We start from the raw sequence: 18,696 nt of genomic DNA on the forward strand, positions 1-18,696 counted from the left end.
GATCTCACTACGCTCCTACGGCGTGTTTATCAGAACGCCGAGCCACGGCGCGTACTTTGTGCATGTTCAAAGTGCGCGCCGTCGCATGGCGTTCGTTAATGTTCAAGGCGATGCTGCCGCGACGGACAAAGATGCCGTTGCTTTCTTACGGCGCTGTAGGAGACTCTACTGCGTTTACCTTGGCATTTTACATTATTTAAGGACGCAGCGGAATCGCCGTGAGGACGCAGCTCCGGTGTGACAGGGGTTTTAATATTAGGTAGATACTAGTGTCAACTACAATGGAAACATGTATAGTAGATGTTAGTTTAGAAATAAGATTACATTTAACCTTTCGACATCGTAAAAAAATCGGGGTCAATTAAGCTATGACCATCAAGAGTCGCACTTATTTTGTTAAAATAATGTTAAAAAAATAACATGTTAATTTGCCCCTTTATTCTGCTTTGAATTGGTGCTGACCTGAAGATATGTTTGCTGAAAAAATACAATTGTTATCGTGTCACAATCTGCTGTATTCTAACATATTTGTATGAGTTTAAGTTTAACATAGTATTAAATGTTTCTTGTCAACATTTTCCTGTCGAATCATATTTTCCCGGTACATGAAATTTAAACTTTAGTTTTTTTTTAACGCAACTGTCGTATGAATGTTAAAATAAAATAATTAATTGTAAAATACAGATTCTTTCATACACATTTGTCTAACAAAAAATAGAAAAAAAGATAAAATTCCGATGATATTGATTTAGAAGGTATATATTATACACCTAGGCACTGGCCATGTGTAACGGAGGAAATCTAATGCTGCTGAAAAATAGTTTTTATAGCTATTAACCATTTGCAAATAAAATGGGAACTATTTCACAGTTAGATAGCAATGATTGTTCATTTCTCGCCATTGTGCACAGAAAAATGACAGAAGGATATATCAATCCTCAATGTATGTTTTCAGTGCTACGACTTGCTGTCGTTGCATTACGTTGTACCAGTCAACAAAACGACAATAATTACTAGTCAACAAAATAGTGATTGTTTCTTAGTTCATTAGCACAATATTTTGAAATAAATGTAAATCATTTTTTTAATTACACATATTTTATCTGTAAATTTTTGTGTAACATCATCATTACTTGCTTTTCAAAATGATATATTTTAATTTAGATAAAGCGTTACTGTACCAAAGAAATAAACCACATTTAAACATATATTTGGCTGGTTAGGCCTGAATCTACCAAATCTGAAACTAACCCTAACCCTTACCCTATCCCTGACCGCCTCAAAAGCTAATAGAGGAAGACGAAAGCTGTTCAAAAACTTGCTGCGGTTATCTTTTTTATATAAAAAATGGTGAAATTAAAAAGTATTTGTAACAAATGATAAAACATTAATATTCTATGGGAAATTTATGTCCTATTAACCGTTTGCAATTATGTTCTGCATATGTTACGTCATGTCTTTGAAGAATAGTTCATTAATACAACCTAATAGTGAAAATTAAACTGATTGATTATCATAACTTATTATGTGTTCTGCTTTCCCGACGACTATCAAGAGATAAATTTATTTCACCGGAAGCAACGATCTTTAAAAATCTTGTGAAAATGGCGTTTCATCTCGTCCAACTTAACATAGTCGAAGCCAAACAATTTTCAGTTTCACCTTTCAAAATGTCTTTGAAAATCTTTGCTGCACCCTTGTTTACTTATAATGTTTTTTTTTTCTGCTATTCAATTTTAAATGTGTTCTCTCTTTTCCTCGCAGATATCTCAGCAATTTTGGACGCTGCCGTTTTTTTTCCGCTCCAGACATAACAATGGGACTTCTAATCAAAGGACACTTACTCAAACTTAAAGAAGTTTTGACGAGCAACTACGCCAAATATTCTAAGAACTTATGGAATGCGGTTTCTGCATTGAATAGTATGAAATGTCGAAATAAGTAGGCAAAGCGTCGCCCGAAGATGGTAAAATTTGTTTAGTGCGAATACGGTTATAGAAAAATCTCAGATGTTGCGAAGTTTTTTATAAGTCCCCGCTTAAATACTTAACACATCTTTGCAAAATTTTACGCTTCCAGTAAAACTCGTTTAGTACGAACACGTATTAAGCGAAATCTCGGATATAGCGAAGTTCTTTTTAAAAGTCCCCGGTAAAACATTTCATAAATCTTTGCAAAATTTTACGGTTAAAACGAATTCGGATATAACGAATTTATGAATATAGCGGACTGATATTTAGTCCTGTAGAGGCGAATGATAACGGAATTGAACACTTTTAATACGAATGTCTTTACAGTTTAAAAAGTTTGCACTACCATTTAGCATAATAGTTTAATTTTTTTCACAATCTGATTATTAATGTATCAAAAGAATGTAATTTCAAAGACTCGATTAACAAAAAATGTAGTCTGGTGATAGAAAAGATGTATTTTGTGAATTCGCTATAGTTATTATTACGAAACCGTTATACGGATAAAACAATTAACGGATATAACGAATTAAACCCATTGGTTCCTAGGATTTTCTTATAAACGAGTTTTACTGTAATAATTCTCGCCATACGGATAAGGAGATATATCTGGCAGTCTTGTGCCATGTTTTTATCAATGAAAGTTTGACATTTCAGCCCGAGGGAAAGCAAAAGATGATTTGACTCTGGCAAAAACATGGCATCTACATTTCTGCCGTCGAAAGATGAAAGTAAACTTTGTAATTAAATATACTGACAGATTGACAGCTCTTGTTCTATAAAAAAAGTTGCTTCGTTAAAAACATAATCACGTATCAGATAATAAATAAACAACAATGTACATCTATAATAAAAGCAATGCATTTAATATAAATGCATTCATTTGGTGTAGTACGAAAGCCGAGAAGGATCATTCGAGATTCGAGATTCGAAATACGAGATTCGAAATACGAGATTCGAGATTCGAAATTCGAGATTCAATATCTAAATTAACCAATCAAATCAAGGATCTGAAAATATGTATCCTAGCGACATCAAACTGTTCTAAATAAAAATCATACGTACATGCTCTTATATACAAATAAATGCTATGTTCACTTCTCCCTACCTAACTAAATAATTATTTGTATTTACTTTTACACAGAATATCTAAGTAGACTAGTAATAATGCAGTGTGCTTCGCGGATCTAAGTGATTTTGTTTGCCCAGGTGCATTTCCACCTGATGCGTTTGAACCCTAAGGTATTTCACTACCAGTAATAGTTTAAAACCCGGGTTTATTCACCCCTTTTGTGTAAAAATGCGGTTATGGTAGAGAACTTCATAAGCGTAGCTAATTTTTTCTGTAGGGGGTCCTAGGCCAATTTAAAAAAAATTTACTATGTAAATTTAATAAGTTCCAATTTTCCCGAGGAGGGGGTCCAGATCCCCTGACCCCCTCCTTTCTAGATCCTCGCATGAAGATTAGTACATGTATCTAAATAATCTAAATATAAATAATCTGTCCTGTTTCACTAATAAATATAAGCATTACTTATCGTTTTTATGTATGCATACAGTGATACACTAGTACTATGATTATAAACAAATCATTGAGATATTATCACATCATACGGAATTATTAATAAATACAATTTTTTTTCCTTTTCCTCAGTAAACAACTTATTATGAGTCTTACTTTTGGAATTGTTTTCAATATAGAAGGATACCTACTCTCTACAATTAAAGGTAGGGATGATAGGGTGCCAATTTGTTCACATTGCCGATTTCTTGTGCAGAGAACAGTAAAACCCTTTATTTGATTGTGCATGAATATTTCAAAATTAATTGTTGTACATATATATTGTTATAATTCATTCATTGATATATCAACAAGAAAGAATAAAAGCATATGTTTCACAGCCAAGTTAAGTTTCTCTGTAGTTTCCTACCCCCCCCCCCCCCTACCCCCCACCGCACCAAAATTGACAATAATTACATATAAGTCATACAAATGTTTACTTTTTTGTAAGTAAATCTCTAAAGATGTAAATAAGCACTGCAAACAAAGATGTGTGTATTTAATATACTACTACATTACACTTAGCCAGATAAAATGTAATCAGGATGAAGCTACAAGAGGTGAGTGGTGCAAATTTACCAATTTGTCGCCATACACACAGAACACCAAATAAAGAAACTGTGAGTGGTGTGTGGAATGCATAAAAGATGGCGGCAAATTATCTCAAATAATCAGTGCAAAAACCCACAAATAGGCTATTATTTGTTACTTATCCTGCAAAAACATTGATAAAAAATGTTATCGTCCCATAACATAGCCGATTAAGTTAATGTGTACATATGGTCAACGTACATGTAATTCTAATATACAAGAAGGCGGACGTATCAGGCGGGGATCCAGAAAATTAAATTTCAAAAATGATCGGTTGAATTACATTATATGCTTTGAAAAATTGTTTTAAACTATCGCACGGGTCAAAATGCGTGATAGAAGCTATGTACAGTGTAATTGGAAACTTTCATTTTATATCAATATGTAGTATTACCTATTATAACAAATGAGAGTATAGCACAACTGCCACAAGCAATACATGTACTTTACCGGCACCACCTCCCTCCCCATAAAAAAATGAAACAATTGTCGTTTTATTTGCTAAAATGTGTGTGGTTCAAGATTTTTCTAAAGGACATACCCGATTAGAATTGAAAAAAAGAGTCGTACGTTTAAAACTAATTTTGTCAAAACTTTTAGATTCATTTGGTTATATTTTGGTCCACTTGGGTAAATATATGCACCAGCGCAGCTCTAATTTATATATAATCAGGCCATAAATTCAAAATATTTTCAAAAATTAATAAATCCAGTGGATGAAAGAAAAGGAAAGCAAGTCGAACTCGATGAGTGCTAATACCTGTGTTGAATGAATGGTACAGTAGAATATGCGCAAAAAAGTCCCGTCTACTCTTTCCTACCCTATAATTATTGGAATATTAAATCGATTATAAGAGTCAAATTAAAAATCAAGTACGGATATGTACCTGTTTATCAAAAGTAAAACTACTCATAATTTATCTACAGTGCATCGTTATGGAGCTACACAGAAAGTTTTGATTTGCCGAGCCAAATAAAAAAAACCTGGAAAACGAAGAGAAAACAAAGTGGGGACAGAATAACTGAATTAATTAGGACTATATAGCCGCCCCCCCCCCCCTCTTGAAATGTATATACTGAAAACAGATTATTGGCGTACAACATCCGCACACAATGTACAGAAAATTTCATGTTTTTTTTTTTATCATTTTTGCTAGCTAGTGTAAAGACATCACAAATACCCCAAGCCCCCTCACGGAAAAGGAAATGCTAGGTGATGAGAGAGAGAGAGAGAGAGAGAGAGAGAGAGAGAGAGAGAGAGAGAGAGAGAGAGAGAGAGAGAGAGAGAGAGAGAGAGAGAGAGAGAGAGAGAGAGAGAGAGAGAGAGAGAGAGTCTATGTAAATCACAGGTGCGCTAACACCGTTAAAATTAAAGCTTGCTAGTTGGTCTGCCCTACCCTAGCTACCTCCTCTCTTTTCTCGTTTTAGAGGCTTAATTATTGTCTATATATGCTTGTAACAAATCAAATCAATTTCAAATTCTAAATCAAACTGAATTTGACACTACAAAACTCTCTCTGTGTCTGTCTGTCTGTCTGTCTGTCTGTCTCTCCCTCTCCCCCTCTCTCTCTCTCTCTCTCTCTCTCTCTCTCTCTCTCTCTCTCTCTCTCTCATATCGACAATGGCATTGCCATACCCTACAATACACTATTCTTATCTGGATTTTTGTCTTTGAGGTTGTAAATCATTATATCTTCTATGGTTTAAAACTTTATCATAACCTATATTTTGACATGTCGATTATTTTTTTGAGTTTCGTTTCATAGCTAAAACATTTAGATTAAACAGATCTTTCTTCGCGAGCCGATTTTTACACAGTTGGGGCGAATACACTTCGGGTTAAAATTGTTCGGGGGGAAATACATACAGGGCAAACAAAACCACTTAGATTCGCAAAGCCAACAGTGTTATTTCTAATTTAATTGTTTATACTGTGTGGGGTTAATTCATCAATGTTAATTTAACCATTTTATAACCACTATATAAGAGCTATTAAGACATTTATTTGTAGGAAAGAGCATGTACGAATGATCTTTATTTAGAACAGTTTGATGTTGCTAGGATACAGGTTTCAGATCCATGATTTGATTGGTTAATTTAGATATTGAATCTCGAATTTCGAATCTCGAATCTCGTATTTCGAATCTCGTATTTCGAATCTCGAATCTCGAATGATCCTTCTCGGCTTTCGTAGTGTAGTGAAGTTTCTCTTCGAGGACTACTGAGTTAATAAACTGTGCTGTATTTTTCTTATAATCTTTTTCAATTGAAATGTGTGCAATACAAACTGGTAATAAATCTAAGAACTTTAAAGAGACAATCAAAAAAAGGGTCCCCCGAACGGAAGACGTACTCTATTGTGGTGAAGATGAATGTAAAAAGCTTTAAGAGTTTCCAACTGTCTTCAGTGACAAAAAACAGGAACACGGGAGCAGATTTATGGCCAGCGGCGCTGCAGTCCAAACATATGGCGAGGTCCGTAACCTCTACAAAAAATGTGTTCCCTACCTTAACATGCACAAGCGAATCATCGCATCCATGTATATCGCTTCCGGGATAAGGGCGGAGAGTTGATCAAAGGCTCAATAGATGATGGGGAATTCGGCGCAAGGAGGAACTTATTAAAGTTTATGGAAGAACGGGGATATGAAAACATCGCATGCGTAGTTACAAGGTGGTACGGTGGTGAGAATCTCGGAATGGCATGCTTCGGCCAGATAAGGGAGGTGGTAGACCAAGTCTCACAGAAACTCGAGAAATAAACGGTAACCATTTCGGAACTATAAATTCCGTCCATGATGCGTGTACCGACTTTAATGTTAGTCTGTTTAACATAAATTCCGGTACGTGATACCATAACGTTGCAGGTGTCACTACAGTATTAAATTTTACTATATATTCTTACCAAAATTGCACAACTTTAGATACAGATTAAAAATTCAAATCGAACTTCTGGAAAAAATCCTCTTGACATCTTTTTAAACAACGCTTCATTTACAATTTTCTAGCAAAATACACCCGTGCATCCAGCAAGGCGTGAGACTTTGTTTACCTCGAAGTTACACATGTGCTTGAAAATCAAGCTCGGGCCTTTTCACCCCCCTCCGGAAACAACACGCATCAAAAATTTAAATGACCTCGCATTATTACAAAAATGGGATAGTTAGACCTCTTACACATTGTTTTTCATCTCATAAACAAAATCAGCTCCTGTCGCGTGCGGAACCGCCCCGAATTCAAAGGAAAATTCGGGAATTATTTTGGCTCAGCCATGTTTTGACGTGAATCTTCAATGAAATACTGTTATGACACCTGCAGGTATCACAACACTATTTTTCCGAAGGTTCACGTCAAAACATGGCTGAGTGAAAATAATACCCGAATTCCCCTTTGTTTTTAGGAGTTTTCCGCCAGCGACAGGGACTGTACTTTTTTATGAAATAAAAAACAACGTTTAAAATGCCACCTTTGTAAAAATACGAGGTCACTTGAATTTTTGAGGCCAGTTGTTTAGGCAGGGGGTGAAAGGGCTCGGACATGATTTTCAAGCACATGTGTAACTTTGATGTAAACAAACTCTCGTGCCTTTGTGGAGTGCTGTGTGTTTTTTGCTACTAAATTAGTTAGGAACAATTGTTTTAGAAGTTGTAAAGAGGAATTTTCCATAAGTTTGTTTTAAACTTGTTACCCGTATCTAAAGTTGCGTAATTTTGGTAAGAATATATAGTAAAAATTAATAGTGTTGTGAAACCTGTAAGTTGTCTTATATACAAAGGGTTGGGGAAATTCTTTCAAAGCCTTTTTCTGTCGATAAGGCTTTGATATTAAAGCATGTTCAGTGTCATTTATTGTTTCTATCCTGTCTTAGCATGAATGTGAGAGTGAGTGATAACAAATGTACAGATATGAATGTAAGCAATTTTTTTCAGTATGCATTGTTTGCCATTCTTCGTCTATATGCCTTGCTACTGTTTACTTTCTCGTATAGCACTATAATTAACCAATTACCATTTTTTTTATTCTTGTAACATAAATGGTAAATGAAAATAGGTGATGAGTGCCGAGAAACACTCTGAAGTCGCAAACTCCCGACTCTTTGATTGTTTTGAGTATCTCATATCACATGATCAAAGGATATAAATACGAGATGCCGTGAGTCCGCAGAGTCGCAGTGTAGACGCTGAAGTGAATACCTCTTGGTAAGCTTATTGTTCATTAGTCAATATTGCTCAGCGATTTGCAGAACAATAAATAGTTACTGGCGTATAGAAGCAACTTGTCTTCGTGAGCGTTGCTTGTTAGATTCAGCGGGTAGAAATTTGTTATCAGTTACAAAGTTGCTTCGTGGGGTCGCTTTAAAGAGACCGATTAAATCGACGGGTCGCTTGAAGTGACTGCTAGAAGCGACGGGGTGCGTCGGAGCGACGCATAGAGTTCGGCTAGGGCCCATACATTCATATATTTACATTTAATTGAGTTTTGAATCAATAAACGCTAGGAAAGCGACAAGGAAACTCATTATGTATCGTAAACAATTATCATAAAAATCAAACACCTCAGCAAGGTATCTGAGGGGACCCGTAATAAATGTTAGAGTGTTTAGGCAGACACGTTACATTCTTATGAGTGTTGTCTTTGCTTTCAACTAAAGGGGTCTTCAGGGTTGAGAAAAGAGAAGGGATATGTTTAACTTTTTAAAACAGAAACAAAAATAATTTGATTTTATTTGTAACGCGGCATTTGATTGGATAGAAAAATTAAGTTTTTGTATAACATGGTCTGTAGGTCACAAGACACGTCACCATGCACCAACGTCAAAAACGTAATTATCCGCTGGACGTTACGTTTGAATTTTGAACAGAATAATATTATTTGTAAAGGTAAAACGGACTAAATTTGCACAGCAAAATACAGAAAGTTAAATTATAAGGAATGTATTCAATATCTACCCAAGTTGTACTCGTATAACCTGGGTTGGAGCAATTTTCGCTTTTTTTATAATCCGCTTCCCGGATTATAAAGCGTAAGTTGCCCTTACCTAGGTTATACTCGTAGAGCTTGGTTAGAAATTGAGTTCATTTCTTAAGGATTATTTTTTTACAAGATATACATTTTACTGAGGATGATGTAAATATAGTTAGATCAATGTGGGGATTTGAAATTGTTATAAGCCCAGGCAGAACTGACTCCAGAGGGGTAGCTATTTTATTCAATAATAATTTTGATTATGAAATATTACAGACAGCATCTGATGAAATGGGAAATCACTTAGCACTTAAATTAATAATAGAAAAACATAATATTGTTTAGTAAATATTTATGGACCTAATCAAGATGATCCAGAGTTCTATGAAAAAGTTCACCAAAGTGTAGAACAATTTTATGGGGATTTAGTGGTGATAAGAGGCGATTTTAATTTAGTTCAAGATACTTCTTTAGATTACAATAATTACACATAGGAAACCACAAAGCCAGAAAAGTGTTACTTAACTTAAAAGAAAAATTAAATTTGAAAGACCCATGAAGAAATCAATATGAGAATTTAAAACGATAAACATGGTTCGGTCTATTAAGTAAAACAGGTAGAATAGATTTCTTTTTAGTTTCATCCCAACTACTAAATATTGTTCATAACACAAGCATAGAAATAGGATACTCATTGATAATTTTTTAACAAACTTTGAAAAGGGAAGGGATTCTGGAAATTCTGGAAATTCAATAACTCTCTTTCAAAAGATAAGGAATGCATAGATGGGGTAAACAAAGTTATAGCATCTTTAAAATAACAGTACACAGAAACACCAAATTCACAAGAAGCTACAGAGCACATACCAGATTTAAGTCTCCACCTAAATATTGATTATCAGTCATACTTTGAGCAGATTTTGCAACAGATAAGAGGATATAATATAAAATATAGCTCTAGAAAAAAATAAATAAGAAAAATATACAAAAAGAGATGAAACAAGAACTAATATTTTGAGCTTGGATAAAAATGTAAAAAAAAACTCTTTTGCAAAATTAATTAGAATCTATTAGAAAAGAATATATGAAGGACTTACTAGTAAGAACATATGCTAAATGGATTGAGGAAGGTGAGAAAACAACAAAATATTTCTTTGCACACGAAAAAAGAAATTACATAAATAAAACAATATCGAAACTCATAGACAATAATGGGATTACATTTAAACTTCATAAGAAATACTTCAAGAAACTGAAACCTTTTATCAGACATGATACAGCAATAAAGATAATGAATTATGCTCTGTTAATCTAGAAAACATCGTTGATAAGCACTTAGTTAATAAACTAAAAATTACCATGGTTGAAAAACTAGAAGGAAAAATTACTTATATAGAAGCACTAAACGCTATCAAAAATATGAAAAATGATAAATCACCAGGCCCAGATGGCTTTACCGCAGAATTCTATAATTTTTTCTGGAAAGATATTTCTCATTTTTGGCTAATGTCAGCCAATGAAGGCTTTGAAAAGAGTATGTTGTCTACTACCCAAAAACTAGGAATTATATCAATTATACCAAAGGAAGACCAATGTAGGGAATACTTAAAAAAACTGGAGACCAATATCACTTTTAAATGTATCTTATAAACTTATATCAGCATATATTGCAAATAGATTAAAACAAGTATTAAATCATATCATAAATGAAAACCAAAAATGATTCTTAACAGGCAGATTTATTAAGGAAAATACTCGTTTTGTAAATGATATTATTCAAGAATTAAATATAATGCAAATACCATGAGTGCTTTTACTTATAGACTTTGAAAAAACATTTGACTCTATCTCGTGGTCTTGTATGTATAAATCATTAAAACATTTTAACTTTGGGCCCAATATTTTTAGATGGATAAAAACAATTTATACAGATGCTAAACTATGTGTAATTCAGAATGGATTTTTTTTCAGAATTGTTTAATATTGGGCGTGGGTTTCGGCAAGCTGATCCCATTTCGCCCTATTTATTTATTTTATGTGTAGAAATAATGGGTATCATAATAAGAAAAATAGAAATATTAAAGGTATACATATACAAAAGAATACTGTTTGTTTCAATATGCGGATGATACAGTAATGTTTTTAGATGGAACAGAGAAAAGTTTAAAAGCAATTAGATTTGCTCTTCCAATTTTCTAAATATTCAGGATTAAAACATAACTTTGGAAAAACAAAGGCAATTTAGATAGGATCAAAATATGCAAGCAGTGAAATTTTATGTCCAAACTTTAAAATTCAATGGACAAACAAAGACTTCAATGTATGAGGACTCAAATTTAACTCAAGTCTTACTAATAATACAGAAATTAACTTTGAAACAAAACGTGCATCAATTATCAAGAAATAAATAACTGGAATAAAAGACAGTTGACTCCTCTAGGAAAAATAGATGTGACAGTCATTAAATCACTTTTATTACCCAAATTGACCCATCTGTTTATAATTTTGCCTACATTCTCTTAACAGTGAATAACAAAACTTGAAAAACAATTTTTTCAATTTATTTGGAATGGAAAAAATGATAAGGTATCAAGAACATTATTAGATCAAAAATATATTGATGGGGGACTCAAAATGGTACACTCAGAATCATATATCAAATCACTGAACTTATCGTGGTTCAGAAGAATTTTACAATCTACAGATGATCTACTGAATAATCGTTTTAGTGTACTTACAAAAAGCACAGTCTCAAAATATTTGCAAATGGGATCTGATTACTCAAGATATATTTCAAGAAATATTCTTATCTTTTTTTTGGAAAGAATCATTACTGGCATTTAGTGAATACATTGACATAGTACAAAAATCATCAAATATACAACAGACCCTAGTGTGGTTTAAACCCTAGATAAAAATGGATAGAAAATCAATATTTTTTGAAATACTTTACAAAGAGGCTTATTTATGCATCTGACTTTTTCAATGACGATTGAAAGTTTATCAAGCTCAATGATTTCAATGTAAATTAACCATTCACCATTATACTTGGACTTAACTTAAAAGAGTCATTTGTTTATTTGTGAACAATGTTAATAAATGGGATAATACGTTGCCAAGATACATTTCTAATCTTATCAAAAGCAATGAAGATGTATATAATGAGTTTATAAGTAATATAATACATGTACTATTATCAAACATGAAGAAAAATGGAAAAGTTTTTTAACCTTGATGACTCATTCAGTTGGAAAGCAATATAAAATACACTTTTTAAATGCACAAAAGACAGCAAGCTGCTAGGGCTGGCATATAGAATACTTCACCGAATTCTAGAAACAGATATGTATCTATTCAATTGTAAAAAAACTAACAACAACAAATGTTATTTATGCACAACTGAGTCTGAGTCAATTAAACATTTGTTGTTTTTTTAACTGTAATAAGAGTAAACAACTGTAGATGCAGTTGGAATACTTTTTATCAGTCTATTGCCACTTCAATGTACATTTTTCATTGTGTGAAATCATGTTTGGTTATACAAAAGAAAAAAAATGATATTATTATTTATTGATTTTGTTAACAAAAAACATATTTTACAAATCAAGAAAAAGACTTTTTATCAATGAACTCAACATTTCAATATATTCATATTATTTGATAGAGAAAACAATATATGCTTCTCAATGACGTTAGATAAATTCATTATAAGATGGAGTATGCTTGATAACTGTATTACATCACTTGAAAAATGTATTGGTCTTTACTTAGTTACTTTATTTTTGTTCAACTTTTCTCCTTAATTTACCATCCGAACGCAATTGAAATATGTTCAAAATGATAACTACTCGTGTATACTTTTCTAGACTTTGTACATTTTGAATGTGTGTGTAAGTGCATGAGTGTGTATATGTTTGTCTTTGTCTCTTCATGTTTTGTACAATAATTAATAAAATGTGAAAAAAGTGAACGAAGAATTGGGACGTCTTTCAATTTTTCCATACCGATCATGAATCTCTTACTTCAATCGTTCGCTTACAACGAAGAACCATTTTTTTTCAAATTTTATTGTCATTTTCAAAATTATTACAAATAATCAAAGAAACAAAGTAAATTTTTATTGGCACTCACACACTCTTTCATACACTTGCACACATAACTATCAGACACATTTTAACTGTTTACATGAAAATTACAGTTCAAAAATATTTTTCCAGTTTGGCCATTGTTTGTCAAATTTTACAATTTCTATATAATTCTATACAATTTCTTTATAAATATTCTAATTCTATTTGTAGTTTTACAATAGATATGCATGCTGAGTTTATTCCATAAGGGCAGTATTTCTAAACATTTCATAAATACATGTGGAATTGATTCTACATCTTCTTTGCTAAAAGAGCAACAATCATCAGTGCTTACATTATTTTTTAAGATGGTATTTTGTAGGCAACATTCTGAAAAGAATTCTGTACTGAAGCCACTGTACTGAGGAATCAGCACTTGTTTAAAAACATACTTTAAAGAACTCTTTAACTGAAATATTAATTTTCAGTTGCATGGATAATTAAGTGTTCCATTTCTGAATGGCATTTTGTATAATGTCTTTACTATTAATATGATTGTTTTTGAACATTTTTCAAACAATAAAACATAACCAAAGTAAAATGGAATGTATGGATAGTGATCTTTTAAACATCATATCTTTTTATAGAATGAGATCTAAGGAAACTAGATATTGCATTTATGACACTATTGTAGAGTATATTAAACAGTTTATAATTTTGTACAAAATTACTCTGTTTCAAAAACTGACCATCTTCATCTTGAAAATCACCTATAGTTTTAATACCATGTTTATACCAGTTATAGACAATGATAGGTTTATTACCAACACATATATTTGTATTGTTTCATACTGGAAAAGCACATACATTTGTTGTAGATACTGAATTGTCAATTGTTCTTAAAACTTTTAACCATGAGTGTAGAACATCTTTCCAAAAATTGTTGCAATGAATTATTATGTTTTGTACATATTTGTCACAAAAGTCTAACAAATGTTTTACCACTTGTTACCATGACTATCTAAAAAAATATCTATCAATAGTTTGTTATCTTTTGTTAACCTCTTGATCCAAGAACATTTTAATGACACTAAAAAATCGTTAATATCCAACATTTTAATACCACCTTTTAAGTAGTCTTGAGTAATCTTTTAGTTGTCTTTTGACTTTATCTATTTTTGAATTCCATATAAATTCATAAAAAAGATTGTTTAGGGAAGAAATGATATCTTTATCTGGACTTGGTAAGGAAAAAAGATGATTGAGTTTTGTAATGTTTTAACTGCAGTAACTCGACCAAAAGGAGTAAGAACTCTCCTTTTTCCACTGTTGTATAAAAGCTTTGATTTTAGGTATTTGAACACTATAATTTAGACTAACAATTTTTCCTAACTCAACAGAGAATTCTATTCCCAGTAGATTGAAATGTGTACATCCCCACTCCAGTTTCCATCTTGTATGATGGTATACTTGTTTAGAGAACTTTTTTGAACCTATGAACAATTTTTGTTTCCGAATTGTTTATCTGCAGTCCTGAAAAAGTTGAGAAAAGAGCTATGGTATCAAGAGCAGCAAAAAGGGATTCTGAAGAACCATCAAGCACCAAGGTTGTGTCATCAGCATATTGGGATATTTTATGTTCTTTTCCATTGGCTACAATACCTCTAATATTTACATTTTGTTTAATGAGGATAGCTAAAATTTCTGCACAGAGAATAAAAAGATATGGGGCAATCGATTCGCCTTGTCTTCAACCTCGATATATAGGGAATTGTTTAGATAGCACACGACACTGTAAAACAGAAGCTGTAATCTTGGTGTTTAGGATTTTTATCCAAGTGATTATGTTTTCACCAAAACCAAAAAATATTTTAAAACTTTGTAAATATTCCAGGAGATAGAATCAAAAGCATTCTCAAAATCGATGAGCACCAGTAAACCAGGTATATTTTTGGACTCCGTGTAGGATAAAAACTCATAGACAAACCTAGTATTTTCACCAATATATCGACCCTTAATGAAGCCAGATTGGGTTTCTGATATTAACAAATCTAAGAAGGATTCTATTCTATAACTAAGGCACCCTGTAATAAGTTTATAGAGAACATTCAAAAGAGTAATTGGGCGCCAGTTTTTTTTAAAATTGTCTAGGTTTGTCACCTTTCGGAAGACATGTAATGATTCCAAGTCTTTTCGATATAGGGAACTCCCTATTAGCAAATACATGATTAACAGATAAAACAATATGATTGTAGAACCATTTTTGGTCTATAAACCTGATGTGAATAAATGCGCATTTTTTTTTTCCAATGCGAAAGCAGTTAACATCAATCACAGCGTTAATATTTAACATAATACGTTTTTGACCATTGATAGAGTATATATAAAATAATTATTTTAAGTAATATCAATACTACCAGCACATTTATTCTAAAACGTTCATGATCGATTAAATTAAACAATTTTAACTTTCCTATTTTATGAACCTTTTTCTTTTCATTTTACAGAATCGTTTTCTATTACTGCGGTTTCATCAATTTTCGTTGAATACCGATTTACGTGGATTTCGTTGTTAAGTTGATCCTCGAAATTAAATGTTCATTGAAGTGCAATTGCTATTATCATTTTGTATTGATATTGTCATTGGCCACGAATGTACGTATCTTTGAAACTATGATTTTCACTTTATCCACGAAAATTGATACCCTTGAATATAAATGAATCCACAGTATAGAACGATATGATACTTGTTACTCGGCAACACCAATCCAACAATTAAAACATAATTCACAAAGTAGCGAACATTCCTATTGCAGCAGGTGCTAAAAAAGGTAATGACTTTCAATATTGGACATAATTAGTCTGCCCCTATTTGCGACTATCTATTCTGCTAAATAGCTATTATAACCAGATACTTGACTGATATTATACTCCATTAAAATTGCTTGTAATTCAACCATTTCAAATTGTATTGTAAGAATATATAGGTATTTTGGTTCTGCCTGTTACAAATCCATAAAAGTATTAATAAAATGTGTTTAAACTAAATTAGATTGTCACTGCCTTCTTAAGCTAACTACATCATAATATCTACCCAGTGTTAAGCATGATGTCAAAGGTACACCTGTACTCCCAGCAACCACTTCAGTCAATGATGAATTATATTAGATACACTGCTAAATTGTCTTAATAGCTATGTAATGAAATATTGTCTTATTTTTCTCAATACAACACATCTTGTTTGAAGGTTTTGTTGGAGGTTTGAAAAAATGAAAACAACATGATGTTTTGCTATTTCCCTTATACTTTTTAGCATAAAAAAAGTAGACATCTTATCGATATTAATGGTTTGATAGATATAGATAGTGTGTAATTATTTTAAATAGGGAGAAATAATGAAAATGAATAATGGAAACATCTTACATTTTTTCTGTAATTTCTTTTTTAGATCTAGGTCACTCAGAGTTAGTATATCTGTATACTCTATCTATCAGAGGTCATTGGACATTCCTCACTCCTAATAGTGCTCTTTTTTGTAGAGCTTTAAGAAGTTGAACTTTGTTTATATAAATCGCTTTTTTCCTGACTGCCGTGAGAAGCATATAAGAATCACTCCGTTGCACCAACAAAGAAACTCCATTAAAGAATCACCTGTCTTAACATAATAGCTACGATATTTTATGTTCAGAGCTTACAAAGTAGCTTTATCATTTTATTTAACATGCGGGACTCCCATGTCAGTCAGGAATATTCTGTTTGGTTCCTATATATAATAATGTGATTTCCCCAACGTCTGACTAAATGACACGCATAATGTGCGGCGGAACCCGCACTGACTGCATGAAGCACTGACAAGTCAGTATTTATCTGAAATTGCGTAACATTTTTTGTTGGCATTGTTTGATCCAACCTCGTTAAAAACTTTTGCACCTGGCGCTCTGTGTGTAAGCATAGATTGGTTGAATAACATAATATATGTTAACATCAATTCTCTGTAAATATCAAAAATAGGTGGACACGCACTATCATGAAATTGGATTTTATCTCTCTGACTTGAAAGAGTGTTCCATATAAAGACTCTATGTGGGTACATTTTTGACAATATATACTCAGTTTCAAAAACAACGACTTGAAACATTTTGCTTATGGCCAACATGAAATAAAGAGTTCCATCATGTAAATAGCTGGTATGCTCCCTAAATTGAAGGTTTGATCATGACGTTGGTTTGATGTTATAAGCAGGTAATCAATGTACATGTACACATAAATTGATTTAAGTGAAATGTACAGATAACAATACCATCGGTTTGTGTTTCATAGATTTAGCTTATAAAAAAAGTGAAAAAGGCACACTAAATAGTATCAATTTAATTTGAAGCAGGTAATTGTAAGCTTGAATAAACATTTTTTTTTAACAAAATGAGACCTTGGTATAAAAAAATAAAACCAAAATTGAATTTGATATAATCACCGCCTTTCATTTACAATAAATTGAAGTTATCGCTTTTCCACAAAAATCAATTGAAAGTTACTTTTCTTTGTTGACTTTTCTGTATTGAAGTACAAAAAGACGTCACAACAACACGGCCAAAGCAGATGTTCATCATGTTGGAAAAACATTGATCACATGGGGCGGAGAAAGCATGTGATTTAAGTTTTAGTCTATTAAGAGTAAGTATCTAATGGATTGGTGAATATGATATAAACAATGCATCGCGTCGGTTAACAATGGTTTTCTCGGGGTGTCAATTTCAACTCTTACCCTCCGAAACAGGCACTATTTATATAATAGCATATACACAAGTAAGCAACTAGCCCGAAGTACAGGTTAATATACTTAATTAATATTGAGCCCTGTTATGCCATATCTTATTCAGTTGCAGCTGTTAATAAGTGCACACAACTATAGACTAAGATTCCAACTGAAAATAGCATTAATCAATATCACTGGAGATTTTAATTCGAACAAAATATTCAGTCCCATTCAAACATGCTTGTTTTGGTATTCTATGCAAAAAACATACATGTATATGATGTTATTCAATGATCAATAATGTAATAGTTTGCTTTTTCAACATTGCAGAGGTTGAGGTAAATGATCAGAACAGTCCAGTGAATATCCAGACCAGCGAGACAGTCAGTTATAAAATTAAAATCATATATGTTGTTATCTTTTGAAGCAGTCAACCTATTTCATTGATGGAAAATATCTAAATCAGAATTCCAAAAAATATAGAGAAACAATTCTAAAAGCCAAGAGACTTTTAAAAATACAGGGTAACAATTGAAATATCAAAATTTAGAAATGTTGGCCATCGTTAAGCCACCAGCTTTAAAATAAACAAGGGCACTGAGATTTTTTTTTCTTGCATCATGAACATTTATATTTGTACTACATGTATGTATATTATGTGTGGAATATTTTGAAAACTTAAACCTGTGCTGTGACTTTTTGTTTAGCCTATTTTCTACTTTATTTGTGCCCTAAATGAATGAAATTGGTTACCATGACAACCAAGGTAATAGACATTATTTTGATGGT

General features: G+C 32.3%; 1 protein-coding gene across 2 annotated transcripts in view; it reads right to left on the bottom strand.

Annotated features, from left to right (window-relative positions):
• Positions 1-18,696, bottom strand: part of LOC128182949 (slit homolog 2 protein-like) — a 434,673-nt gene that overhangs the window by 3,569 nt on the left and 412,408 nt on the right. The window lies entirely within an intron of this gene.

The sequence above is a fragment of the Crassostrea angulata genome, chromosome 5 (assembly GCF_025612915.1).
Source record: "Crassostrea angulata isolate pt1a10 chromosome 5, ASM2561291v2, whole genome shotgun sequence".
In the NCBI taxonomy this organism is placed as follows: Eukaryota; Metazoa; Mollusca; class Bivalvia; order Ostreida; family Ostreidae; genus Magallana; species Magallana angulata.